Below are 27,185 nucleotides of genomic sequence, written 5' to 3'. Positions count from 1 at the left end.
TGATCGAGGCATTCTTTGTACTTTTTGTGGATCTGCTGAGAAATTTTTTTGCTGGGATTGACCCTAAGTTTGGTTAAATGCACATAAAACCACAATCTGTGTCGCTTTTCAATGCATTTGCCCCCATAATCCACTATGAAGTGTAGCCGGTGGCATCCCCTCTATCCTCCCCCAGCCCGTCCCTGTTCCAACACTCCTAGGAATGGCTGAAACTTAGCACAGCCATTCCTACCATTTAGTTCTTGTCATTGATTCTGTGCTGAGCTGCCCACCTAGAGTCCCCCCTTCAGGACTGAGGCACCCATTCGCCCACCTGCTGGGGGAGTTGGCTGACAGCTCTCAGATGGGTGTCTCTTGGAGAATTGCCTCCCCTCCACTGAAGAAAGCTGTCTTGCTCAAGGTCATGCGGTTCTTCTCCCTGGTAGCAGCCACTTCCCATGACTGTCCAGTGATGGGGGCTGGGGCTGGGGGAGAGCCCAACTTAGGTGCTCAATGGGCAGGCTGTGCTAGGGAGGAGTGGCTCCAAATCCTAAAGAAGCAAAAAGTGCCAGATAAGTCAAACCCTCTTTTCCCAGCATCCCCATCCCAGCTCCTTCGCTTACCCTTCCTCGCACAACACTGTGTGCCTGGGGTGTGGGAGCAGGTGTGGGCTTCGCTACCAAGACTGAGAGGGAGAAAGCGGAGCTCACTGACGTCGCGTCACGGCACCAGGTGACGTTGGCTGGCGCTGTTTGCCTTCACCTCCAGCTGGAGAAATAGAAATTACAGGCAGAGGTATTTTATAACATGTGGCTATGGGCCAGGAACAGAACGATTTAGCCATTTGGGGGCAAAACAGCACAGTTTTATAGGATGTTTTAGGTTTTGTTTTTGTGTGTGTGACTTTCCTACTAAGTGCTAGAGACCGTGCCACTGTTGTGCATGCTTTATCCCATTTAATCTTTACAACAGCCCTTTGACACCAGGGTTGTATTAACTGATTAGGAAACTGAAGGCTACAGAGATTAAGGAATTGCCCCTGGGACCCGCCCCTAGTAAAGCACATCGATCAAGCGGAAGCCAGGTCTATCAGGAATTTCAACAACGACTGCTCTCTGCTGACTCCCCATAGAGTTGCAGCCCACTGCAATCTTTATCCAAGGAGCTCGTGCGACACGCTTAAAAAGACGCAGCTACTCTCTTCCTAGCAGCAGTGCCTACCATAGTGTTTTGTCCTTAGAAACTGCATTGAATTAAGAGGTGCTGACAGCCCGACTGGCATAGCTCGGTGGTTGAGCGTCGACCTATGAACCAGGAGGTCACGGTTTGATTCCGTCAGGGCACAGGCCCGGGTTGCGGGCTCGATCCCCAGCTTGGGGCGTGCAGGAGGCAGCCGATCAATGATTCTCTCTCATCACTGATGTTTCTATCTCCCTCGTCCTTTCTCTCTGAAATCAATAAAAAAATATTTTTAAAAAGAGGTGCTGACAGATCTCTTTAATAATAGATGTCAACGTGATGGACCGCAAACATACTGAGAAAGGCAGAGGCGACTTTTTCTCTCACGCTGTAAGAAAGAACTGCAGGCTCACCCTCACTCATCGGAGCCTTCTATTTCCTATTACAAAGCAGAACTCACAAAGTCAGGATCCCAAGGTGATGCATTTGTCTCTAAGTCGAAATGAGTCCCACGCGGTGGTGGCTGTGGAGGCAAGCGAGGAGGGGGCAGCTGTGCTGCTGGCACAGCCTCCTTCTCAGCAGCTCCCCTGCTGGGAAGGGGAAGAGACCTCAGCTGTGGCTTTGGCGCCTCACTGTAGCCCCAGCTGCTGACACATTACCTGGCACCCAGGAGGCTCTGGGTGGATCTATGTTGAAGGTCGAGGCACTGTTCTGGGGGAAGTCTCAGTACTGGGACTGGGAAAGAGAAGGAACCTTGATTGGACACCCACTGAGCATCAGGACTGCGCCGAGCTGTGCGGGGGCCCAAAGGTGGATCCAGGACTGTTACAAAACGTGCAGGGCTCAGTGCGAGATAAATGAGGCGCACCTGCACCTTGTTTAAAAATTGGGAATTTCAAGATGGTGATAGCAGAGTATTAAAGCAAACGTGGGACCCTTCTGAGGATGGATTCTTGTGTGGATGCACAGGTCACATGCCCAGGAAGCCGGCCCTGGGTGGATTAGAAAGTTTCTGTTATCAGCTTCACTGGTGTGGTTCAGTGGTTGAGCATCAACCTATGAACCAGAGGGTCATGGTTTGATTCCCAGTCAGGGCACATGCCTGGCTTGTGGGCTGAATCCCCCGTAGGGGGCGTGCAGGAGGCAGCCGATCAATGATTCTCTCTTATTGATGTTTCTCTCTCTCTCTCCCTCTCCCTTCCCTTCCGAAAGAAATAAAAATACATTTAAAAAACGTTTCTGTTATCAGAGGGCTCTCACCTCAGTGGGCAAGACAAAAGCATTCACAGCGATGATTTGGTGTGATAAATAATCGTATGTGTTGGGTGAGGGGGGAGTGGCATGAGGTATTAGGAGAACAAAGACTCATTTAGACCTCATACCAGTATTGTTATCTCCTTTTCTTAACTAAAATATTTTAATGTTTTACCTGTTTAACAGCTTTTAGATACATTCACATATCATACTATTTGATTCACCCATTGAAAGTGTACCATTTCGAAGTTTTAGTATATTGATAAAGATTCGCAACCATCACCACAATCAATTTTAGAACATTTCCATCACTCCGAAAAGAAATCTCATTCCTATTAGCAGTCACTCCCCATTGTCCCCCGCCCCTCCCAGTCTAGGCAGCTACTAATCTTCTTTTTGTCTCTTTCCCACTTGCCTATTCTTAGGAGTGGAATTGCTAGGTTCTGTGGTAATTGCATGTTACTGCATTTTTTAAACAGCGTTATTGAGATACAATTCCTATACCATAAAATTTACCCTCTTAACATGTACAATTCAGTGGTTTTTGTATATTCACAGAGTTGTGTGACTATTATTATCTAAATTCTGGAACATTTTCATCACCCCTAAAAGAAATCTCACAGCGCTTAGAAGTCCTTCCCCACGACCCCTCCCTCCTACGGATTTGCCTATTCGGTCGGACATTTCATATAAATGGAATCATACAGTACGTGGCTTCTGTGTCTGGCTTCTCTCACTTAGCATAATGTTTTCCAGGCCTATCCACATTGTGGCATATAGATGATCTTCTGTTTGTAGAGGAGGAACCAAGACTCTGGGAAGCTAAATGATTTGTACAAAGTCACACACTAAGCCAGTGGTCGGCAAACTCATTAGTCAACAGAGCCAAATATCAACAGGACAACGATTGAAATTTCTTTTGAGAGCCAAATTTTTTAAACTTAAACTATATAGGTAGGTACATTGTTATTAACTTAATTAGGGTACTCCTAAGGCTTAGGAAGAGCCACACTCAAGGGGCCAAAGAGCCGCATGTGGCTCGCGTGAGCCACAGTTTGCCGACCATGGCACTAAGCCATCTTATCATTGGCGGTACCAAGTTTGATTGTTTGGTTTTAAGACAGTGTCTAACAGATCTCTCAATGGTAAAAATTCATTTCCCTTCGGAATTATTAATTGATCTGTGGGATGCTACTCTGAAACCATATGGTTGTCTTGTTTCCCAACATCCTTTCCCTCAATGGCTTTAGCGCCCATGAATGAGGCTACCCTCAATCAATCATTGCATTGGCAGTTGCAAAGTCTAATTCTGTCATTTGCCTACATGTATTAGCTGGCATGCTTGTGAATCACTGTGAACTTATAAATTTTTTTTACATTTTACTTAATGTGCTATAATCCATTACCATCATTAACTTTTTGATGCCCAAATTGTCCAAAATTTGGCAACTGGGAGCTCTTAAAATAATTTGAAAGGTCTTTATAATAATCTATATGTCACAAAATATGATAGGTTGGAGGCCTATGAAACTCTAAAATGTATCCCTAACCGGTTTGGCTCAGTGGATAGAACGTAGGCCTTTGGACTGAAGGGTCCCAGGTTCGATTCTAGTCAAGGGCATGTACCTTGGTTGCGGGCACATCCCCAGTAGGGGGTGTGAAGGAGGCAGCTGGTTGATGTTTCTCTCATCGATGTTTCTAACTCTCTATCCCTCTCCCTTTCTCTCTGTAAAAAAATCAATAAAATATTTTAAAAAATAAAATGTAGACTATATTCACATACTTTTTGGACAGTTTGTTGGCATAAAATGTTTGCTACCTGAAACAAGTTCAGAATCTGTTGACAATACCTTTGATTTCCTTAGAACAGCGGTTCTCAACCTGTGGGTCGAGACCCCTTTGGCGGTCGAACGACCTTTTCACAGGGGTCGCCTAAGACCATCCTGCATATCAGATATTTACATTACGATTCATAACAGTAGCAACATTACAGTTATGAAGTAGCAACGAAAATAATTTTATGGTTGGGTCACAACATGAGGAACTGTATTTAAAAGGCCAGAAGGTTGAGGACCACTGCCTTAGAAGTTATACGGTAGAACATTTTTTTTAAACTTGATGTTGATGTATTGTAATAGGACTTCTCCCAAAGAACACCAGTGAATTTTAATCTTTAGATATGATTTGAGTCTGAAACAAGATTTTAAGTGTCTTTAACCCAACTTTTTAAAGTGGCACAATTTGAAGAGTTGGAGAATTAATACAACTGCATTGGATGCCAGAAATTTCATTTCCTGAGCAGTGCTGAGGACTGTGAGAATAAAAGAAAACTCGAAATAGCCCCAAATGGATAGGATTGGGTTGGGTTGCAAGTCATAGAAAACCAGATAGTAATGGCTTCCCGCCGCAGGGACTAAATTTTGTCTCTTGCAATGAGAAACCCAAAGGTGGTTAGTTCGGTGACCTCACCAGGCCTTCCTCTTTCTTTGCAGGCCACCATCCGCAGTCTGTCTCCTTTGTCCTCATGATTACACAATGCTACTGAACCTCTAAGCAGCGGTTCTCAACCTGTGGGTCGCGACCCTGAAAAATACATCCTACATATCAGATATTTACATTACGATTCATAACGGTAGCAAAATTACAGTTATGAAGTAGCAACAAAAATAATTTTATGGTTGGGGGTCACCACAGCATGAGGAACTGTATTAAAGGGTCGTGGCATTAGGAAGGTTGAGAACCCCTGCAAGGCATTGCACCCCTGTGTTCTAGGCCAGGCAGAAGAGAGGAGGAATAGCCCTAACCGGTTTGGCTCAGTGGATAGAGTGTCGGCCTGCGGACTGAAAGGTCCCAGGTTTGATTCTGGTCAAGGGCATGTACCTTGGTTGCGGGCACATCCCCAGTTGGGGGTGTGCAGGAGGCAGCTGATCGATGTTTCTCTCTCATCAATGTTTCTAACTCTCTATCCCTCTCCCTTCCTCTCTGTAAAAAATCAATAATTAATATATATATATATATGTATATATATATATATATATATATGGAGAAATAGAGACCAAACCGAATCAGTCCCTATTAGGAAATGTACTAACAAGCCCCAGGATAGAAACAAGTGTTTATGTCTGTTGGCCAGATTAGAAAACGTGGACCTCTCACCTGCAAGGGCGTCTATGTTAGAAGAAAGCAAAGGAGAAGGGGGCTGCCGATCGCTGTTGGTACCCAATCAACAGTATCCACAGCCATGTAAGTAGCTGGGCTTCTTTAGGTGATATTTCATAAAAGTTACATCTAAAGAAGTTAACATGGTTATAGTCTGTCCGCCTTCCACCCATAAAGCAAAAATATTTTTTTAGCATCTTCTCTGTACTGTTACTTCATTGAGAATATAAAAGATGAAAGTGATATGCTGCTTTGTTTGTTCTCTTTAAGACATATATTTTTGAAAGTTCCAAGTAGTAAGTCTTAGGATTCAGGAAACAAACAGTTGTATTCAATTTTATGTTGCCTCTTCACAACAGTTTCAAATCCAATCAAAACAGGAACTGAATCACGCCACTGAGATAACTAGCTCAGTCAAATACTCAATGTTCTCCTGTGTAATAGTTTCCTTTGTGAAAAATTATTGTAAATTAAATTCATATTCAGACAGCCCTGCCAAGCTAACTTCAGTAGCTAGGTAGCACGGGCATCATTTCCAATGTTTGTAGTGACCTGTTTATGTTTACAGGATGTATTATACTAAATAATTAGAGAGAGCTACTTTGGATATCCTACGGACAAATATAACTTTAAAATTATAGAGAAAGCACCTAATTCTTTGCCTTTATAAGCAAAGCATAAACATGTAGTTTTCCTTAAAGAAAACTATTGCATTAGGCTGCAAACTCTCTTACATCTTCTAGATCAGGGATTGGCAAACTGTGGCCCATGGACTGCTGCCCATTGTAAATAAATTTTTATTGGAACACAGCCATACTCGTTAACGCAGAATCTAAAGCTGTTTTGAAACTACAATTGGCAGAACAGAGTAGTTGTGATGGAGACTGTATGGTTTTCAATGTCTATATTTACTATGTGGCCCTTTACGGAAAATTTCTAAATTTCTCATTACTTAGCACATACTAGGTATCCAATAAATGCATCTTGATTTATGGAATGAATGCATTCAAGGCTTTCCAGCTAGAGAGGAACAATGAACAAATCAACAAACCTAAACACAACGCATTTTACTTCCACCGTTTCTCTGGTATTTGCTTGTTTGATTATAGTTTGCTATTGTCCACACACACCTGGCAATTATCATGTTAGAAGTTTGAGATTCTAGAAACTGCAATTCAAAACATCCAATTGAATAGCAAACCACGGGCAAGTCCAGAGAACAAAGGAGAAAGTTCTTTCATAGAGGAAAGGGGGGTTCAGAGGGGCTGTTGTAAACAAATCCATTGGAGGAAACTAGGGATTCAAAATGTAATGGCCTTTCATTGGCTGAGTTGTAATGGCCTTTCATTGGCTGAGTTGTAATGGCCTTTCATTGGCTGAGTTGTAATGGCCTTTCCTTGGCTGAGTTGTATTGGCCTTTCATTGGCTGAGTTGTAATGGCCTTTCATTGGCTGAGTTGTAATGGCCTTTCATTGGCTGAGTTGTAATGGCCTTTCCTTGGCTGAGTTGTAATGGCCTTTCATTGGCTGCTGATAACAGTCTTTCATTAGCTGAGTGGTTGCTGGTTGAGGAGAAGATCCTCCCTCTTCCTGCTGGAGTCGTGGAGTAGAAAAACATCTTTCTGTTCGAGGCAGAAAATACTTCTCTTCCTATTTGGGGTAATTGATGATGAGTGGTGGAGCGTGACAGCTCTCCCTACAGGACCTCCCAACTCCAAAGCACATGAGGATTCTGTTTATTCATCTTCACACATGTTTTATTTGACTCACGCAATGCTGCTGTTGTTTATTTTTAAAGCAGCATTAGCTGCCAACAAATAAAAATAAGGAGACTTGACTTGGACCCGCCGCCACCCAAAGCTGCCGGCACTCCCTGCCTTGATGCCCCGTCCGGCCTCCTGCGCCCTGGCCTCAGAGAAGACCTTCACACAGCGCTGCACCTTGGAACAAAGAGTAGACGATGCCCAACTCATCTGAGAGCAGCATCCGATCGAAATCCCAGTGGTAATACAGCGATACAAGGGTGAGAAGCAGCTTCCTGCCCTGGACAAAACCAAGTCCCTTGTGCCTGGTCATGTCAGCATGAGTGAAGTCATCGAGATAATGACAAGGTGCTTGCAGCTCAACACTGACGAGGCCTTCTTCCTGTTAGTGAATGGGCACTGCACGGCGAGCGTGTGCACACCGATTTCAGAAGCGCGCGCAAGTGAGAAGGACGAAGATGGATTCCTGTATGTGGTATGTCTCTCGGGGGACATCTGGAATGAAATTGTCCGTATAAGACAAGAAAAGTGCGTCTGCTCTAGAATTTTTTAAACTCTTACCAAAGGGAGAAAAAGGAATGTTACCGACTGAGATGGATCAGTTTATCTAATCACAGATCATCGAAACAGTAGTGTTCCTGCCTAGGAGTTTCAGAAAGTTGTTTTGTACTTTAAGCACAAAAAACTGAGCTCCAATGAGCACCCTCAGCTTTGGAAAACTATATTATTTATTTAACCTAGGCTGTCTTGTTTTCAAACTTAGAAGTTTAAAAATAAAATGCTTTGCATTCTAAAAATAAAAATAAGGAGACTTCACATAATAAACTAAATTTCCAGCTTCTCTTGAAAACTTGAAAGATCAGGCAACGTGAGAACACAACTTGGTGAGGGTATAACCACCTGGGGCTGAGTAGCTGTTGCCTCTTTAGGAGGGGCAAGCTCTCCAGTTTACCACAGTCCCCACCACTCCCTACAGTCTTACCCCTTGCCACCCCATCCAGGTACCTTATCTGCCTGGCCCTTCTGTAGACCTTTGTATTTGAGATCCTTACTCTAGAGCAGTGATCGGCAAACTGCGGCTCGCGAGCCACATGCGGCTCTTTGGCCCCTTGAGTGTGGCTCTTCCACAAAATACCAGCTCTTCCACAAAATACCGACTTCTGCGCATGGGCCATGAAGTTTCAATCGCACTGTACGTGCGTGCCTGCACGTAGTATTTTGTGGAAGAGCCACACTCAAGGGGCCAAAGAGCCGCATGTGGCTCGAGAGCCGCAGTTTGCTGACCACAGCTCTAGAGAGTATCATTTGCTACACAGTAGTTTGATAGCTATACATTCACTTCGTTTTCCTGGCTTGAAAACAGACGGGTACAATTGAAGACAAAACAGGAAAGAATGACAATGCTATTCCAACTGCTACCTTCACTTCAACTAGAATGCAACCTCGTTCTCCCACCCCCTCTTTCCTTTTTCAAACAAGCCCGAACACAGCCTGCTTTCCTTGCCCCTCTTCCCGGCCCCCTCCACCCACTCCATCTCCTGGACTTGTTTACCTCACACTCTGGAGTACTGTCTCCCAGTTCCCTGTTTCCTTGCTGCCCTTGAAAACAAACACCTTGGCCCTTTTTGTTTTTAGAGTCTTACTGCTAATCACTACAGGGAACCCGGCAGGAAATAACAGTAAGGAGGAAATTACAAAGTTTACAAAAACCTTATAGCTCTTACAGTCATAGTCCCCGATTCCCCTAACGAAGTGGCACCTGGAAGTCCCCTGTTTGCCCTCTCCTGCTAGATCCTGATCACTGGCAGGTTCTGTATAAAAGGGCCTAGAGATTCTACACTAAACAAAGAAGAATCGCCTTGGTAGAACATTAACATTAGGTGGCAGCACAGGGCATATCTTTTCAAGTCTTGCTACAATGGGCTGGCGGATGTGAGGCACCAAACTGTCTAGAAGGGATAACCTAGTACCGTTACCAGGGCAAGCATTCGGGCTGAGACCAGCGGGAGGATACGAGTCAGCCCAGAGGCTCCCAGTCGCACTGTTGTCACGGAGCCAGGTGTGGAACTGTCTCCAGAGCCTTTCCCTGACCTGTCGACGAGAATCGCACACTCTTAGGGCTGATATGAATCTTCCCATCTAACACCTGGATTTCACAGGCAGGTAAACCAAGGGCCTGAGAGACGTGACTGGTCCTGTTGCCCCCATGCCATGGGTCCAGTCGGATGCCTTTGTAGCTTCACTAGTGCCCGCTTATCCTTCTGGTCTGCCCTCCTGGTTAAAAGGCATTTACTGAGCCCGGCCAGTGTGGCTCAGTGGTTGAGCATTGACTCATCAACAAGGAGGTCACAGGTCGATTCCCGGTCAGGGGACTTGCCCAGATTTCGAGCTCGATCCCCAGTAGGGGGCGTGCAGAAGGCAGTAGATTGATCAATGATTCTCTCTCATCATTGATGTTTCTATCTCTCCCCCTCTCTCCAAAATCAATAAAAACATATTTTTTAAAAATGTATTCAAGTCTGCTTATTATAAAGACTGACTTTCCTATGTTTCAAGGTGAAGCTAACAGAGCAGGACCTCACACAGGAAACAGAGACTTACTGGCCAGAGGTAAACAAAAGTTTCTGCCTCCACTTACCTAACCCACCTGGAGAAAAGTGAGGGCCCTGGTCGGGAAGGGGGTTATGGCTCTCAGCACCCATGAATGGGAGCAGCTAGTATCATTGTGGCTCTTATCAAGCAAGACTGGCCTAGCATGACAGGGCGGGCCGTGCACACCCAAATAACTCGCAATCCTCTCAAATTACATTAGTAAAACCACTCACAACGCTAGAACTTAAACACTGATTCAAACGACTGCAGTATAAAAAAAAATACGTCCTCGAGCTCCAATTAGTTGAGAGGATAGTCTAGTGATCAAAAGGGAAAGGCCTTCTTGTGAGGTAGCATGTGCTTCAAGGGGTCAGGCCTCAGAAGAGAAACTTTCCTGGGAACTACTATCGTGATAAAGTCTTAGTTGTTTATGTTAAAGCTCCATGCTGGGCGTTAGAGGCTCAAATTGGGCTCCTCCAAGCAGCCACTGGTTAGCGAAGCAAAACCTCGCTCTTTTATTCTGCTATGACCCTTTGAAGCCCGCAGGCACCTCACCGCATCCCCAGCTCAGCATGTCCTGTATCCCCATGTTCCCTTTCTGCCTCTGAGCCTCTCACGCACATGGGATCTCTGACTCTCTCAGGTATGCGGGGTTCCCATACATATGTATGTATTACATGTGGTTATTTTATCTTGCGAAAAAGAAAAGCAGACTCTCGGCCCAACCTATTCCTACTGAATCAGCATCTTCATTTTAGCAAGATCCCCTGTTGATCCCTCCGTACCTTACAGTGTGAGAAGCACTGCTTTAGGACACTCTAGGGCAGTGGTTCTCAACCTTCCTAATGCCGCAACCCTTTAATACAGTTCCTCATGTTGTGGTGACCCCCAACTATAAAATTATTTTCGTTGCTACTTCATAACTGTAATTTTGCTACTGTTATGACTCATAATGTAAATATCTGATGTGCAGGATGTATTTTCATTGTTACAGATTAATCACAAAAACAATATGTAATTATATATGTGTTTTCCGATGGTCTTAGGCGACCCCTGTGAAAGGGTCGTTTGACCCCCAAAGGGGTCGCGACCCACAGGTTGAGAACCGCTGCTCTAGAGTAAAGGCCCAAACCAGCAAAAGACAAACAACACCCCGCTGCCCCTCCCCGAACAGCCCCTACCTCAAAGCGTTTATAGACTGGCTTAGGAGGCTCCAGAAGAGAGTTTGTGAAAAATGTCACAAAAATGGCCACAAAGAACTGTGTCATTAATGCCACGTGGGCTGGCCCAGAACAAACAGAACACGTATTTTGAGAGGGTGCAAAAGCATGATTCCAGTCAAGTGGGGTCAGTCTGGGCAGTGTTCCCACAGGTGGGGAGGTTCTGATAAGCACGTATGTAAATGGAGAGGGAAAGGACAGGGAAGGGCATTTCGAGTGGACAGATCAGGCAAATCGGACAGTCTAGGCGGTGGCTTACAGATATTTCATTGTCTTATGCATGACCCCAGATTTTCGTTGGATCTTTCCAGCACGATGTTATTGTGGCTTTACATTTATATAACCTCATCACATTTTACATTATCTTGGTTTAGTCAGTGGTTCTCCTGGGAATTCCTCAAATGGGTTCACTTAACATGCAAACTTTCTTCTTTGGATTGAAACAGGCAGGTCGCCCTGCCCTTTCTTGTGCAATTGGCTGTGATTTCTAGCTCTTCTTTTATAATCAGGTAAAAGGAAATGCCTGACCTGTGGACTCTCCTAAATGGCTAGAGCCTTTCCAGTGCAGGGCAGATCTTCTCTGGAAAGCTCTTAATCAGCTCTCATACACGACCAGCCCAATGCATTTTCAGTTTCTAGATAAAGTTAATCACCCTTGAGGGCCAGCAATCAAGATGAAAATGGGGAACTTGCTGGTTCCCCTCTCGTAATGTCTAGATTTAGTTTACAAAACAAAAGTGACTGCACAGATGAAACCCAGGGTTTCAGTGTTGATTTCCGCAATGAGCTGGTGTGATTGTAACCCTCTCCTCACACACAGAGCTGATCCAGTGGTCGGCAAACTCATTAGTCAACAGAGCCAAATATCAACAGTACAACGACTGAAATTTCTTTTGAGAGCCAAATTTTTTAAACTTAAACTATATAGGTAGGTACATTGTTATTAACTTAATTAGGGTACTCCTAAGGCTTAGGAAGAGCCACACTCAAGGGGCCAAAGAGCCGCATGTGGCTCGCGAGCCGCAGTTTGCTGACCAAGGATAGGCATGAAATAATGGGTGCGAAGTGGAGAGTGTGAGAGCGCCTCCGCTGGACGCCGGAGGGAAAGCACATGAGAAGAGCCTGTCCCCACAGCTTCCCGAAAGCAGTACCAGTACATTGGAAGCTTTAGAAGAGAAACTGGATCATTTTTTTTTTAATTTAATGTTTTTTTAAAAAATATATTTTATTGATTTTTTTACAGAGAGGAAGGGAGAGAGATAGAGAGCCAGAAACATCAATGAGAGAGAAACATCGACCAGATGCCTGGGACCTTTCAGTCCGCAGGCCGACGCTCTATCCACTGAGCCAAACCAGTTACTGCGAAACTGGATCATTTTGAGGAGAGAGCATACATGATTCTTCAGAATAATTCCACCATGCGCTCAGGGACTCTTCCCCTTCTGAGCCCCGTGGCGGGTCGCTGAAATCAGAACAGAGCCCTGAGTCTGTCTCCGTGGGCATCTGCCCTTGGCTTCAGAGCTGTTTCTTTGCCCAGCAACACTGGTGGGAGGGCCTCCGTGGCCCAGAGCTGAGATGACCGCTCCTCTGTCAGAGCCGATCAGCAAACAGCTAGTCACCCGCTGCCCAGCGCCCCCGGAGGAGACGGTTTCTGTATTCGCAGAGGTAATTTGGGTTGATAGGAATAGCATCGGGGGGAGGCAATGGCGGCACCAAATCAATACTTGAGCTGCACAAATTAATGTCCTGGCTCTGGCTCTGGGTTTATGTTCGGGAGGCCGTGGCTCCCAGGCAGAGACACTAAATGGAACAGACATTTCGCTCCCAACAACAGCACATTCCCTTTTCTTAATGAGGAGTCAACTAGAGACTCGATACGTTAAAGAAAATTCATCGAGAACATCCACGAACTGGGAATGGAACGATGTTTATTGTGGCGCGCCCCTAGGAAAGGATGCGGAGAAGCTGGGAGAGGGGAGCTGCATGCCTGGCGGGAAGGCTGGTTCTAAGAGCAAGTCTTCCTACACCCATGTCCGCAGCAGATCACTCACAGTAGCTACAGCACAGAAGCAACCCAAGTGTCCGCTGACAAATGAATGGTAGACAAAGAGTGATATGTACAACGGAATGTTATTCAGCCTTAAAAAGGAAGGAAATTCTGACGCATGCTACAACATGGATGAAACTCGAAGACATCATGCTAAGTGAAATAAGCCAGGCACAAGAGGAAAGGTACTGCATGTTCCCACTTATCTGAAGTCCCTAAAGTAGTTAAGTCCATAGAGACAGAAGGCAGAATGGTGGTTATCAGGGCTGCGGGGAGGGGACAATGGGAGTTATTGTTTAATGGGGACAGAGTTTCCGCTTGAGAAGGTGAAAAAGTTCTGGAGATGGATGGTGGCGATGGTTGCACAACTATGTGAACGTACCTTTTGCTACTGAACTGCACTTAAAAATGGTTCAATGATCAGTTTATGTTATGTATATTTTGCTACAACAGGGGTAAAAAAAGAATCGTTCATCCATCAGCCAGAGATCAAACCCTTCATTTAAAGAGATCTTAACATCATTGGTTCCAAGGAGACTCATGGAAATATTCAGTAGGGGACAAAAGGTTTAACCCCTGAGTTTACTTTGGGACATAAATTTGTAATCACAGAGGTTGACACACTGATTACATATCAGCTATGATTGCAACATGGTGACACACCGTTTGCCAGCTAAGCAGTTTTCCTATCTTGTGAATCAGGGCCTTTCAAACCTGAATGTGCCTGGGAATCACCCAGGCATCTGGTTAAAACACAGACTCTGGTTCAGTAGGTTTTGGGTGGAGCTTGAGATTCTGCTTCGCTAAGCAGCTCCCAGGCATTGCTGATTCTCCAGGTCCAGGGACCCCATTTTAGTACCAAGAGTGTAGACCTCTCCAGTCAGGATTCTTGTCCACGTCTTGTAAGTAATGGCGCCCTCATTAACACTGAACACAGGCATGTTCAGGTTTCAGTGGAGGGAGAGTCTCTGGGTGATAGGAGTTACTCTGGAATCCTCTCACTTTGATCCTTACTGCCATCAAAAGTCAGGTCTCATGGGATCTACAACTCCTTTTTTTCCTCCAGCCCAAGCATGGACAAACCATAAATAAATCCCTTGCCCATTAGGTGCAGGTCAGATAAAATACGTATTTTCCAAAATCATGCTTTCAAGAAGCAAGAAAGGAGGGAAGTGGGTGTGTGGAAGACAAACAAGAGAGAGAGAGAGAGAGAGAGAGAGAGGGAGAGAGAGAGAGAGAGAGAGAGGCCAAAGACAAAAGGCTTCCTTTTAAGTCTTCTATAAGAATCCTGTGTGGCCTTCCATTGCTTTCAAGCTAAAAGTTCAGACTCCATAGAAAGGCTTATAGGATGAGGTCCCTGCCCACCTCTTGCCATTCCCCTCCATATTCAGCCATAATGAATCCTGTTCTTCCTTGCCTTTGAAGTTGCTCTCCTTGACCTGGAACCTCATCCCCTCCTTGTATCACTGACTCAGACATTGTCTTTTCTGGAAAGACGTTAACCATGTTGCCGCCCTCATCTTCTCCCTCTGTTGGGGTGTCCTTCTCTGCCTTCAGTTGCACACAGTGCTCACCTCAAGCAGAGCACTCACAGTTATATTTTAATTTTATTCCCTTGTCTACATTCCCTGCTGGGCTATGAGCTCTTTGAGGGATGGGACAATGTCTTTTGTCACCACAATGGCAAGAACATATGAAGTGGAGACACCAAGATGGCAGCATACGTAAACACCTGAAATTGCTGCCTTGCACAACCACTTCAAAAATACAACTAAAAGACAAAACGGACATCATCCAGAACCAGAGGAAGGCTGGCTGAGTGGAAATTCTACAACTAAAAGGAAAGAGAAAAGCACACAGAGACTCAGAGGAGGTGCGGAAGTGAAATGCAGAGGTACAGAGGTGTGCGGAAGGGGCTGGCAACTGAGGAGACGGTTGTCTTTTTCAATCGGGAGGGAGACACACGATCCCGCTCTGAACTCCAGTTCCGGGCGAGTCTCTGGGGACCCAGACTCATACGGGGAGAAACTGGACTGTCTGGCAATGGGCAGAACTCGAGGGCGGCTTTCTCTCAGAGGTGCTTGTAGCGATTACAATGGGACACTGAGACCTGGGGCCTCTTAGGGCAGGACTGAGGATCAGCCATAGCTGTTTGCTCCGCCCTGTTGATTCCCTGAGACCCCGCCCACCCAAGCTGTGCACAGAGGCTTTTGCATATGAATGACCTGGCCCTTTGCAATCTGAAAATTACCTAACAAACTGCAGCTGGGTCAGAGAGAACCAGAACTTCCAAAAGAAAGCCCAAGGCCCCACAACAGCTTGCATTGCTTCACAGCTGGGCCTCATCTGGGCACCTCCAAACCCTAAACAAAGAAGAGGAATCTGCAGATCTCTCTGTAGCTCCTGCTGGGTAGCCTCAGGCAGAGGCTAGATTAGCACCTCCTTAGATCCAAGAGCCAGTGTACCCAGTGGTCAGAGTGGGACCATCCAGATTACAACTCCTCAGATCCATAAGAGACACACTCAGGGGGCAGACTTAGTGAGCACCAAAGCCCCACTGAAGCAAGTCTTGCCCCAGAAGGGTGTCTCCAGCACAGAAGTTCTCCCACCTTAGACACAGCTGATTCTCACAGCCAATTGGCCTGGAGGTCAATTCCTCCTAGTGATACCAACTACAATCAAGGCTTAACTACATCAAGACTGTGCACACAGCCCACAAAGGGGTGCACCAAGAGTGTCCACCTCAGGTAATTGGGGAGGCTGAACCACTGGGCCCTATAGGACACCTAGCACAGAAAGCCACTCTATCAACACAGGGAAGCAGCCAATGCGGAGACAAAAAAACAGGTCACAAATGACAGAAATGGAGGAAAGCAAACTACTGGATATAGAGTTCAAAGCCACGGTTATAAAGTTTTTCAAGAATTTTTTAGAAACTGCTGATAAATTTAGTGAGACCTTCAATAAATCTAGTGAGACCCTCGAGGATATGAAAAAGGACCAAACAGAAATTAAGCATACACTGACTGAAATAAAGAATATTATACAGAGATAAAACAGCAGACTAGAGGATCACAAGAAACAAGTCAAAGATTTGAAATACGAAGAAGTAAAAAACACCCAACCGAAAAAGAAAAAAGAATCCAAAAATATGAAGATAGTGTAAGGAGCCTCCGGGACAACTTCAAGCGAACCAACATCCGAATTATGGGGGTGCCAGAAGAAGAGAGAGCAAGATATTGAAAACCTATTTGAAGAAATAATGACAGAAAACTTCCCCTACCTGGTGAAAGAAATAGACTTACAAGTCCAGGAAGCGCAGAGAACCCCAAACAAAAGGAATCCAAAAAGGACCACACCAAGACACATCATAATTAAAATGCCAAGAGCAAAAGACAAAGAGAGAATCTTAAAAGCAGCAAGAGAAAAACAGTTACTTACAAGGCAGTACACATAAGATTGTCAGCTGATTTCTCAACAGAAACTATGCAGGCCAGAAGGGAGTGGCAAGAAATATTCAAAGTGATGTATAGCAAGAACCTATAACCAAGATTACTTTATCCAGCAAAGCTATCATTCAAAATTGAAGGTCAGATAAAGAGCTTCACAGATAAGAAAAAGCTAAAGGAGTTCATCACCACCAAACCAGTATTATATGAAATACTGAAAGGTATTCTTTAAGAAGAGGAAGAAGAAGAAAAAGGTAAAGATACAAATTATGAACAACAAGTACATATCTATCAACAAGTGAATCTAAAAATCAAGTGAATAAAAAATCTGATGAACAGAATAAACTGGTGAATATAATAGAATCAGGGGCATAGAAAGGGAGTGGACTGACAATTCTTGGGGGAAAGGGGTGTGGGGGGTGCAGGAAGAGACTGGACAAAAATCGTACACCTATGGATGAGGACAGTGGGGGAAGCGGGGAAGGGCAGAGGGTGGGGTGGGAACCGGGTGGAGGGGAGCTATGGGGGAAAAAAAGAAGAACAACTGTAATAATCTGAACAATAAAGATTTAATTTTTTAAAAAAAGGACATATGAAGTGCTTGAACAATGTTTGTTGAAACAATGAGCAAAGGCAAACTGTACGTGTTTGACATTTGAAGGAGACATTGCTTAGTTCCTGAATCACCATGAAGTTGCCCTCAGAATGACTCTTCTAAAGGTCAAACATATTGACACCAATTTCTGAGTTCCAGCAACTGGGACTGAACTCCCCTAATTCTGATAAACTGTATTTCCCCAGCTTCCTCATTTTATAGCATCTTCTCTGGAAAACCAAATGCAAACAAAACAAAACAAAAAACTACAAGGTGATAAGAGTAGGTTTTAAATAAAAGTTAGCAGAAGGCTAGAATCTCTTTGAATATTAGGATGCTAATTGTACTCTTCTTATTGGACAATTTGACCCAAAATAAGTCTTTTAAATTGCAATGGTTCCACATTTGAGGTCTTGGAACATCTAGATATTACTAACAACCTCCAAATTGGTATATCCATATGTGTATCTGTAAATTCTTACATAGACACTGCCTGCTTTATGCAAAGTACTGTTCCAGGGCCTATGGGTTACCAAACTCCTACTGTCAAAAGCTTTGCCCTTTAGTTGTCTGGTCTGTGCACCTAATTCCATGGCTTCAGCACTTAACCTAATTCCCTGTCAATCTCTAGCTTCCATCTGTCTCATCAACTCGAGACACATATTTCTAACACCCAGTGGGGCTTGCCCACCTGAATGTCATGTGGGCATCTTAAATCCAGGACATCACCCGTCCTCCCAAACCCATTACCTGCTGTGGTTAATGGAACCCTCATTTCCTCAGCTTGTGCAGGCCAATGATTTCTAAGTCATTCTTAGCTTCTTCCTTTCTCCCATCATCTCCCATCAATCAATGATGAAGTCTTGTTGACCCAATCTCTCAATTCTTCCTTCAACTCATTCTTGTCTCCTTTTTCTTTTCATTTCTTTTTTTCAATAAATCCCAAAATGTTTATTCTAAAATGAATTCCATGTGGCTTAAAGATTTACATTTTTAAAATGAAAGCCTAGAAATCAAGGAAGAAAACATGGATATTTGTATAACCTTGGGATGGGAAAGGTTTCTAAATATCAGAAGAAAAGGGCAGAGCCCTAACCCGTTTGGCTCAGTGGATAGAGTGTCGGCCTTCGGACTGAAGGGTCCCAGGTTCAATTCCAGTCAAGGGCATGTACCTTGTTTGGGGGCACATCCCCAGTGGGGGGCGTGCAGGAGGCAGCTGATTGATGTTTCTCTCTCATCATTGATGTTTCTAACTCTCTATACCTCTCCCTTCCTTTCTGTAAAAAATCAATAAAATATATATTTTTTAAAAAAGGGTAAAAAATGACAGCTTTAGCTGACCAGGTATCACTTGAAAGCCTTGTGGCTTCAGGACTAACAGTGACAGTTTATCAATCTCATCGTCTCATCGCTTTTCAGATGAAACAAAAGCTGTCACCTGGCAATTTTCAAAAGGACCCTTGATTTGAAAACAGGATTATCTAGAATAATTGGGTCTCAGCTCAACTCTTTAAAATCTAACCATTCTCTCGTGCCCTCCAGCTAACCCAGGATAAAGCTATTCTCGGGTGTTGCACATACTCACTTCCCTTTAGTTGACTTATTCCTATTCTTTAAACCTGCACTGTTTGTTGCAGCTGCTTTGGAAAACAGTCTGGCAGTTTCTCAAAAGCTTAATTATAGAGTTATTCTCAACGTGGCCCAGCAATTCCACTCCCAGGTATATACCTTGTTCTCTTCATTAGATATTTCCTTTGCAGACCTATCAGAATCTTCGTTCTCCATAATAGGGAATTGCTGGTTATTGGTTTGTTTGCTCTTTCTTTGTTGAATTAATCCATCACTGTCATCAGTAGCAGCAGCATTAACTGTTTTCTGTTACTTGCATTTCACTAGATTCGTGCTTTCTTTTTTTTCTTCTTCAACCTTCAGTCATCTCCGCCAGGCTCAGACCAGTGGTTCTCACCCAGCACCAAGTCCTGCTCCCGGCCGCCCACTTGCGAAGCTCCCATGCCCAGGGTGTGGGATGGGGCGCTGTTCCCCTTTTCAACGATCAAGACCTTACCACTTCTCCCCTAGATTACTGAAATGACCTTCCTGTGATTTCTTTGCCTCCAGTCCCTCCTCAGGATAACTCTGCTCTCAGACTGCTGCCAGAATGTCTTTCTAAAGCCAAAACCTAATATTGTTCCTCCTTTAGTTAAAGCCCTTCAACAAATCCCTTCTATCATAAAGTCCAAAGACCATGGCAAGGCCTACAAAGCTCAGGGTGACTTAGCTTTTACCTCCCTTATCTTTTCAACCTCCTCTGTGACATTCTCCCTACAGACCTTAACTCTACCATTCCCTCAGCACACCATGCTGGCTCTTTCGTCAGGGACCTTCCAGACGCTGGAAATTTCAGCCTAGAAAAGTCCTGTTTGTCCCCAAGCTGCACTGAAATGCCACCTCTTTTGTGAAGCCATTACCTCTGGGCACTCCATACGTACTTCTATTATAGCACCTCTCACACGATACTTATTTTTTTAAATATATTTTTTATTGATTTCAGAGAGGAAAGGAGAGGGAGAGAGATAGAAACATCAATGATGAGAGAGAATCATTGATTGGCTGCCTCCTGCACACCCCACACTGGGAATTGAGCCTGAAACCCGGCCATGTGCCCTGACCAGGAATCTAACTGTGACCTCCTGGTTCATAGGTCAATGCTCAACCACTGATCCACACCAGCTGGGCTATACTCATTTTTCATATGCCTCCTTCCCTACTGGATTGAGCTCCTAGAATGTAGGGACCACATATCAGTCTGTTTTGTATCTTGGCTTTTGACCCAGTGCTGGGTGCATCTCCAGTTTGCCATACATGTTCAATGAGTGACTGAGCAAATAATTGAATGAATGAATAATTTACCGTGCCCCAGCCGGTTTGGCTCAGAGGATAGAGCTTTGGCCTGCAGACTAAAGGGTTCTGGGTTCAATTCTGGTCAAGGGCACATACCCAGGTTGCAGGCTCAACCCCTAGTAGGGGGCGTACAGGAGGCAGCCGATCAATGATTCTCTCTCATTGATGTTTCTCTCTCTCCCTCTCCCTTCCTGTCTGAAATCAATAAAAATATTTTTAAAATATTTTAAAAATAAACATAAATAAATAATTGACCTGATATGAGTCAGAATAAGAGCAGTAAGAAAGGTGCAACTGAACGGCTGCTTTAGGATGTTCAGAGGACTGAGTCATATTTATTGGGGACACCAAAAAAGACTGTGCAGAGAGGGGCGTTGGGGGCTGGGTGAAAAGGTGAAAGAACTAAGGAGTACAAACTGTATTTATAAGATAGTCACAGGATGTAAAGTACAGCACAAGGAATATAGTCAATAATATCGTAATAACTATGCATGGGGCCAGGTGGGTACTTGAAACATTGGAGGAACCCCTCTGTAAGGTGATCTAACCATGAATGTCTAGCCACTCTGCTGTACATCTGAAATGAATAAAGAATAATACTGAATATAAACTGGAAAAAAAAAGAAATACATGCCAAAAAAAAGACTGCATAATTGATTGCAATCTTTCAACTGAATCCTATATATTTGTTTGTGCCTTAATGCAAGACTCCCTGAGATCCAGGCATGGCCCACTCCTTTTCCAACTTCTACCTCAAAATGAAATTAGTTTTACCTTCCATCTCTGGTATCACATTAGATCTTTAATTTGTTTTAGCTTTGCCTATAGTCATTTAGTTTCTTATAATAATTTACCTACTTATAAAAGATCTCTTCTTTTTTTAAAAAAGGATTTAAGTGGCGGCCTTAGAACTGATCATGTGTTCCTACTCTTGCCTCTAATATAGAAGGACCCAATACACATTTGTTGGATGAAGTACAGGATTGCTCAGGCCCCAGTGGGAGTTTGAGTTGCTTGGCGAGCACTCATCTCCCTTGAGGACTCCTAGGTACTTGGCCAAAGCGCTCTCCCTACACTGTGTGTTTGACTGCATTTCTTTCTTTAAAAAAAAAAAAAAAATTTATTGATTTCAGAGAGGAAGGGAGAGGGAGAGAGAGAATCATCAGCTGCCTCCTGCACGCCCCCTACTGAGGATCAAATCTGCAACCTGGGCATGTGCCCTTGACCAGAATCGAATCCGGGACTCTCCAGTCTGCAGGCCGATGCTCTATCCACTGAGCCAAACTGTGTGGGGCTGCATTTCTTTCCATTTTCAATTCATTGGGATTATACCTTGTTGCACACGGATCTTTTGAACTTAGAACACCGAAGGCCTGTGTTATCTTCACAGCTCAGCACCCGTGGTGCCGATATGCCCCAATGTGGTTAATGTTTACCGTCTCAACCACTGGCTGAATGTCCTTAAGTCTGAACGAATAAACAAGCACACATCAATAGATGGCTCGGGTCTATTTAGTGACAGGTGCTCTGTAACTGGCGTCCTCTCAGGCACATGTTCGCCTCCTTCCCAAAAAGAGAGGGTTCGCAGCACAGAAAAATCCAGCCCAAAGGCAGTTCCTGAGGGGCCCAATCAAAGAGCAAAGTCCACCCCCCTCCGGAACTTTCCTGAGAGCCTCTTGTGTACAGGACCCTGCACGGAACGTGGAACCCAATCTCTGGGTTCCCAGGTCAGGGCTTGACTTACCAGGCAATAATGGGATGTCTGTGTTTTCTGCAGGGTAAAGTGTTGCCTTCTAGCAGAATTATCCTTTTATCTATTGTCTTCTCCCTCCATCATAGACAGCGATGCTCGCTGCCCTTCTCTCTTCCTAATAGGTCCCCACACTTCCGAGCCATATGCAAAGGGCCGGACTTTCTCCATCCAGGCGTGGACCTCCAGGTTTAAGCCCGTCGGTGTGTCCTATCCCACTGAGTCCAGTGACTGCTATAGGGATGGCCCACGACCTAAATCGGTCTAATCGGAGTGACCTCAGGAGTCTGCAGGGCATGTAGGGACTCGGACTCTTCTCAGCCTGGCCAGTGGTGCATCTTAGTTCTGCTGCTGCCATAGTGGGAAGCCAGAAGCTGCCAGGAGCGAGGAGGGGTTGCATCACGTGGTGACAAAAGAATGAATCCACCAAGGAAGCAGAGCCGAGACCTGGAAACCTGTAGTTTGAGTCCTGGATCACATGGTGCCTGATCCCTCATGAGCCAATACATTCTCTTTATTGCTTAAGCTAGTTTGCAGTTGTTTTTTTATTTCATTTGGAACATTAAACTTTCTAGTTGGTACACCTTAGATTATAAACTATGTGACAAAAGATACTGTGTCTATCTTGATCACTACAGCACCCACCCCCTGGCACATTAGTAGGCACACAATAAATGAGTGTTGAGTGAATACACATCAGCTGGAAGGCGCACGTTCTGTAAATCCCCTTTACCAACGTGACTGCAAGGAGCCTGGTGTTCTACAGGGAAGTGATGTGGCTCTAGAGGCCAGGATCTCACCCCAACTCAAGGCTTCTGCTAACCACCAGGAAGTCTCCCTCAAAATAGGTGGCGCCTCTGAGAAGGCCCCAAAGTAGCAGCTCCCCCCACTTTCCTGCGAATCTTGAACTGAATTAGAAGATAGCAGTAAGCTAGATGAGGACCACAAAGATCCTTTATTACTAATAAAGCTTTTATTACTTATAAAAATAACCTTTATGACTAATAAAGCTGAGATGAGAGGACGTGGCTTATAGTATCAAGCTAATGAGCGTCTCAGTACCCAGCCTCAGAATTAGACGGACTTGTCCAGAACGGGCCCCCCCTTCTCACCCCGAGGCAGCAGTGTTGACTCCCAAGAAGAAAGAGAAGATGGTGGGAGGCACAGTTTCTCCTTCCAAACTCATCAGTCACATTAAACCACTTCCTCCCAGAGAGGAACGAGGGGGAGGAGAGAAGGCAGGAGTGGCGTGCTAACTGGGCTCTTTCACAAGGAAGGAAGCAGCCAGAGTGGGAAGATGAGGTCTCCCGAACACACATCAAGGGTGCTTTGGTCAGGTCAATGGATTCTGCTTTGTTTTCCATCTTAACGGCTTGTTTTTCAAAGGGTGGAATTTGCTGTCTAAAGTATTCTCCATGGAATCACTGACACACCACAGTAACATCGAGCTCCCAAAGGAGTTAGAAACCCTTTAAAATCATGCGAAATTCAAAGGAAGAAACAAGGATTCACGCTACACTTACACAACCAGGGGCAATAACCCTGGCGCTGGCTCATCACTCACCGTGCGCATCAAAGGCATTTCAAGAGCACTGAAGCCTCACACCTGCCCCTTTCTCTCTGGATGATCTCAGAGCCACACTGCATCCATTTAGTCACCAGGAGAGCACAGCCAGTTTAACTCCTTGGTGGCACAGGGACAGGGGAAATGGCACTTCACGGCAAATTCCAGGAAATGTAGGGTCACACTAGACAGGAAGTGTATGACCAGGTTCCCAATTTCCCCAACGTCAAGGCTGGGGCTGAGAGCGTTTTTCAAAACAAATGGTCAGTGGAGCAATGTGACGGTCTGCCACATGCTTTTGGTTTTATTTACCTGGAACCTTTCTCCTGCTTCAGGTTTTTGAGTGTGTTTGTTTTCAAGGTAAACACTGACCATCAGGCTTTAAGAGGCTTTCTCAAAAAAACCATTGTTTTGTAAATGTGACGTTTGGCGGGTAATGAATGACCAGATCAACTGGGCAGTAATAACCCCACCCCCCAAATTAGCCAACAACACATTTAAAATTCAGTAGGTTTTACTGGAAACTGTGGTGTTGGCTATTTTTTTTTAAATATATTTTTATTGAGTTCAGAGAGAAAGGGTGAAGGAGAGAGCAATAGAAACATCAATGATGAGAGAGAATCATTGATTGGCTGCCTCCTGCATGCCCCACACTGGGGATCAAGCCAGCAACTTGGGCACATGCGCTGACCGGGAATCGAACCGTAACCTCCTGGTTCATAGCTCGAGCCTCAACCACTGATCCACAGCAGCTGGACTGCTGGCTGTTTAATGTGACTCTAAGCACAGTGTGAACCAGCATGCCTCGAACCCAGCATGGATCTCCTCTGGTCTGGCTGCTAAGACAGAGCCTTGAGCTTTGATCTTACCCTGAGCAGCTCCCTGGTGGACTTTTTGCTGGAAGCCACTAAGTAGACTTGGCTGGCCAGTCCTGGGAAAGATCCCAAGCTGACGATGGAAACCCACAACACAGCAGATGGAGACAATGTGTTCCCATCCCGCTCTCCGCAAATGCAAAGCTATTTTCTCATCTATTACCTGCCCCTATTTTTACCATCAGGAGCTCTCCGCGCCACTTGGGCTGTCAATAATTGGCAGTGAGTTTTGCAATGAACAACTGCTCAGAGTCAATTCCGTGGAATTGCACAGGAACCACATCCAAAAACAGCAGATCCAGGGACTGCTCAGCTGCTTACCTGTCCTCCAATCCTTTTCTTGCCCTAACGTCATCGGCTGGAAGAACCTGAAACCTGAGCCACGTCCTCAAATGCCAGTTCTGAGCACATGGTAGATATTTGCGAAATTCTCTGATTGATTGATGATTGACTGATGTGTACCTAGAGGGAATGAGCAGTCCGTGAGGAGTTGCTGTGTAATTCGCAATGAGGAGCGGGTTTTCCTGCTGACTCATAGCTCTCCTTTCTAATTTCAGAACAAAGTCCCCAGGGAGAGATTTGGGTAAGAAACTTGGCCGCAGGGAAAAGCCGCTAAAGTCTTCTCTAAGAGAAGCAAATAGGGAACTGGCTATGAGGAGGGCACATCTCAGTCTTTGCTGGTTTATCTTGCTCATCCACAGCACCAACCAGGGGCCCTCTGTGAAGCTGAATTCCCCCTCCTCCAAGCCAAGTGGAGACATAACCCAAGGCTCCTGCTCACACGCAGCACGGAAGGAGCCAGTCGGTCCTCTCACCGTGACCTCTCAGTGACATTCTCCAATACTGAAGTCTGTGGGGCCTCCAGTCACTTGAGCACCAGGAAGTACAGTAGGTCCTCCGGTTACGTCGGAGATCTGTTCCTACGACGGCGCGACGTAACACGATTTTCGCTGTAAGTTGGAACCCACCTACATAAGCACCTACATCACTCACATGGAGCACAGACACAGCAGTAATGAAGTGAAACAGTAAAAAAAATTTAAAAGAAAGATAACAATTCCTGACCTTTACTTGTGGTAAATAAATAATAAAAAACATAAAGCACGTATGTACATACGTCAAAATAACGGAACTTTTTTTAAATAAATAAATGGACTGTCTGTATCTACTTAGAGACATTCTGTCACTGGGGCAGCCTCGAGTGGATGTTTTCTTTTCCTCAGTATCCCGATCTGGTGCGTTTGGGGCAAGAAACCCTCCAAGGGCAGCAACCTTGGAGGAGATGCTTGTTCATGCAAGAGAGAGGGCGAGGGGGCAGCCGGCGCAGCCTAGAGCTGCTCAAGCTCCCGGGAGCCCCAGCCTGCTCAGGCAGAGGGTCACAGGCCTGCCTTTGCCTCAGGATCCCACATGGTGCTTCTTTAAATCAGCCTTAGCCGAGCAGCTCTCACGGGGCCTAGTGTTCGCAGCAGAGACCGAGATAACAGAACCAGGGCGATGCCACCCCTGCTTGTATACTGACCTGAGGGTCAATACCATCCCCTGGGCCGGAGGGCAACTTGGGTTCTGTTTCCTCTGTGCAAACTGCCAGGATGCTCCGCCTGGAAGAGGTAGACCCGTTGGTCAGCTGTGGGGAAAAACAGCCAGAGTTGCTATTCACACCCTGAAGTGCAAGCTGGGTAAAAATAGTGCTAGCAGCTTGGTCCAGCTTCAAACCCCACTGCAGAAAGAGGTTATTTTTGGAAGAGAAGATTTTCCTCCCCACCCACAGATCTGAAAATGGTCACCTCCCCGGAGGAGGAGAGGGGAGACACTCCCACGCAAAGGCCACAGCTATCCCCTTCTCCACACCCCTGCCCAGACTGGAAATGCCTTCCCCTGACAGCCAGGCCAGGCCCAGCACAGACCTGCAGGTGGCCTAGTTCAAGGTACAGTGGGAATTGATGAACTTTGACCACAGTGAGAGGAGGCAGATGTCCGAGCCTGGATGCTGCCACCATCCTGTTTATTATTACTGTTAAGCTATTTGTTTGCCTTTCAAAACAGGAAGGAAAAAGTTGCCAAGTGAGTACATGAGACCCCAAAACAACAGCTTAGCTGATCTACTGCTTGAGAGCCTGGAAATTAGTTTGGCTATAAATCAATATGGCTATCACATGATGAACAAAATTCCCATAAGCCTGGTCCAGTTCCAATTCTGTATCTGGGGCCTCCTGACAGCTGGGGCCTGAAACTCTTACCTCGTGGACTTGGGGTCAGGGTCCTGGGATCTCTTTCAGGTTCCGGAAGTGACCCAGGCAACAATCGGATGCAGGACAGCCACTGCTTTCTTTTCAGTGAAAAGGTATTTTTAGATGCATGTAAGTATGTCAATGATAATACTTGTGCAACTCTAGAGAGACATAGGCATGTAGACAGTTGCTGGGATATGTGAAAAACAGTGGAGAAAAAAACACCAGATTAATAGTGTTATTAAATGGCTCTACGGTCTGCAAGTGCCCAGGCACCCAGAGCTAAGCCCAGTATTTTCAGAAAGGAAGGGGGAAATACCCGAAATCCTACCTCCACCTGAACCTCCTTCTTCAAATATCCAGGAACCAAAACGGATCTTCTCCTTTGAGGAAACATACCTAGGCGCAGCTAACCACCTAACAAACAAGGGGAGAAGATGGCAATGTATCACTCCCCAACTTCTCAGCACCTGCCAGCAACACAGGCAGAGACCTCATCCCCCTGACGTGGCTGTGAGCACTGGAGTAGCGACAAGAGGGAGGGGCCGCTGGGTGTAGGTGGAAGAGACGGGAAAGACTGGACAGACCTTGGGCCTGGCTTTTCCTCTGGCCTCTCAGACAGGCCTAGGTT

At 45.4% G+C, this 27,185-nt stretch overlaps 1 long non-coding RNA gene and 1 pseudogene across 1 annotated transcript; one reads left to right on the top strand and one right to left on the bottom strand.

The window, feature by feature from the left end:
- Positions 1-247: 247 nt before the first annotated feature.
- On the bottom strand, positions 248-26,771 carry LOC106697727. Its single transcript, XR_002830089.1, has 5 exons — positions 26,564-26,771; positions 25,846-25,950; positions 24,648-24,788; positions 603-747; positions 248-529 (listed from the first exon to the last, which is right to left on the bottom strand). It is a non-coding gene; the product is annotated as an uncharacterized LOC106697727 (long non-coding RNA).
- Positions 6,839-7,851, top strand: LOC102418256 (annotated as a pseudogene).
- Positions 26,772-27,185: the final 414 nt, after the last annotated feature.

Source organism: Myotis lucifugus, unplaced genomic scaffold (assembly GCF_000147115.1).
Source record: "Myotis lucifugus unplaced genomic scaffold, Myoluc2.0 scaffold_99, whole genome shotgun sequence".
In the NCBI taxonomy this organism is placed as follows: domain Eukaryota; kingdom Metazoa; phylum Chordata; class Mammalia; order Chiroptera; family Vespertilionidae; genus Myotis; species Myotis lucifugus.
This window is presented reverse-complemented; position numbering and strand designations above follow the sequence as displayed.